The sequence below is a fragment of the Rattus norvegicus genome, chromosome 18 (assembly GCF_036323735.1).
Source record: "Rattus norvegicus strain BN/NHsdMcwi chromosome 18, GRCr8, whole genome shotgun sequence".
Classification (NCBI taxonomy): Eukaryota; Metazoa; Chordata; class Mammalia; order Rodentia; family Muridae; genus Rattus; species Rattus norvegicus.
Window position 1 is genome coordinate 77725295 of NC_086036.1, and position 2134 is coordinate 77727428.

The 2134-nt window shown below is 51.2% G+C and overlaps 1 non-coding gene across 1 annotated transcript; it reads left to right on the plus strand.

Moving 5' to 3' along the window:
• Window positions 1–493: 493 nt before the first annotated feature.
• On the plus strand, window positions 494–624 carry LOC120098378 (small nucleolar RNA SNORA17). The gene has a single exon (XR_005496562.1). It is a non-coding gene; the product is annotated as a small nucleolar RNA SNORA17 (small nucleolar RNA).
• The last annotated feature ends 1510 nt before the right edge of the window (window positions 625–2134 follow it).

Genomic DNA, 2134 nt, shown 5'->3' on the forward strand with positions numbered 1-2134 from the left:
AGATAATCATTGGTGTCTAGATAGGAGGGAGCACACATTATCATTTTTCAGATGAGAAATCTATGGTAGAAAAAAATGTGGCTTGCCTACGGTCACAAACTAAAACCAAACTGGTATGGGAGAGAGAGCGCCCACGTGCTTGTCGCAGGAGCTGTGTCCCTGTGACGGTCTGCATTATAGATCTCTGAATCGATTTAAAAACATGTTCACTCTTGTGCTCCCTTGGATCTGCAGTTTGACATTGTGACAGCAATTTGTGTCCAAACTGAGGCAGTGATATGGCACCACCATTCCTTCTTTTGTTCTTCTCAGTGTCAAGGATTTTGTTCTCTTATTGTCTATCTCAAAATGCTCTTCATTTAAACTCTTGGTGAGTAAGAAAAAATTCACAATATCTAATCTCTAGATATGGAGTTTCATTTCAAAATACAGCAACGCTTTGCAGAATAGATTTAATAATAATAATAATTATTATTATTATTATTATTATTATCTTGCCCCCAGGGGCATTGCAGGTATGGGTGCTGTACCCCATTGTGTCAGTAGGTGGCAGAGAGGAGAGAGGTTATGTCTATGCTCAGTGTTCTGACCTGTGGGCACCTGAATAATTAGTAGCCTAACGTTCCCTAAAAAAAGCGAGCCTGAGACCCACCAGCCAGGCGCCATGCAGGCCCTGACTGGTTCGCAGAACAGAGAGCAAGCTAGAGACTAGAAGAACCCACCTGAGACTGTGAGCCCAAGACAAACGACCCCGGGGCTACTCAGATGGCCTGTGGGAACCAAACCAGAAGCTAGCTTGAGATGACCACCAGTCTGGCACTGCACATGCGTGAGTGGGACAGAGCACTCCTGAGATGACCCCAGACGCTCAGAGACCCTGGGTGCCACTAAGAGGAGCAAGTAAGGGTGGAGAAATGAAAGAGAAAGAAAAACAGAAAGACATGAGCATAATGAAGAGGGACAGAACTGGAGAGTGAGGAGAGGTGAGTGAGGAACAGCCAGATGATGAGTAGCTGGTAATGCCACCTGGAACCATGGCGGTGTCCTGTTCTGAGCTGCCAACAGGGGGCACATGTGTGTCCATGGCCCTGCAGCAGCAGGGCTCTATCACCACCAAAGGTCAGATGAATGTCCCTGGTCTGGGCTGCAGCCTGGGGACCTGTTGATGTTTGAGGGTTGTGGAGAACTGGCCCCACTCCTCACCTGGGCATCCTGTGGGAGACGGCCTTGGCGTGGGGATGAAGGTTGGAGGGCTGATCCCACTCCTAGCCAGTTGCATTCTGGGAGAGAAGGCCCTGCACATTGTGGGAGTAGCCGGTGAGCTGGCCCGGGGATATGAGTGTAGGAGAGCTGGCTCTACAACTTGTCTGCTGTGCAATGGGCAATGGAGAGAGGTACTCCCTTACCCTCCTCCCTTGTCTCCTATAGCAGGCAGGAGAGCTAATGCTAGGGTCATGAGAGCAGGCGAGCTGGCTGTCCTTGCCCCTCACCTGCTGCAGCGCTGGGGAGAATGGGACCTGCACCTCACCTGGGCAGCACAGGAGAGCTGGTCCTGGGTATGTACGTTGCAGGTGAGCAGACTCCGGGGCATGAACATAGAAGAGTTAGCTCTGCTTCTTGTCTGCTGGGCAGACAAGACATGGGGAGGGAGAGACGTCCTCCTCCTCTCCATCATCCATTGCCACCTATGGCAGGCAGGAGAGTTGTCCCTGGGCACCAGAATAGAGCTGGCTCTGGTTGTGAGTATTGCTGGCGAACCAGCCTGGAGGTGGGAGAGTGGGAGGGCTGGAGGGCTGATCAGCACCAATACCTCTCGGGCCCAGATTCGGGGCTTTGAATGGCCCTCCACCCCCACCCCACCGCGTGCACCATCTACGAACTGCTGGAGCACATGAAGGGGTTTGGTCCTACAGATCCAAAGCTATAGGATCTCCATGACACAGGGAAATAACAGGATATCCAAGAGCAGTTCCAGTGAGGTCCCAGTATTGATAGAGTAGCAGAAACCAAAGACCTCGTACCAGACAGAATCATTGCAATGGACATTTGCAAGCAAACAGGTATGCACAAGGGGGCTGAAGAGATGGCTCAGTGGTTAAGAGCACTGACTGCTCTTCCAGAGAGGTCCCGAGTT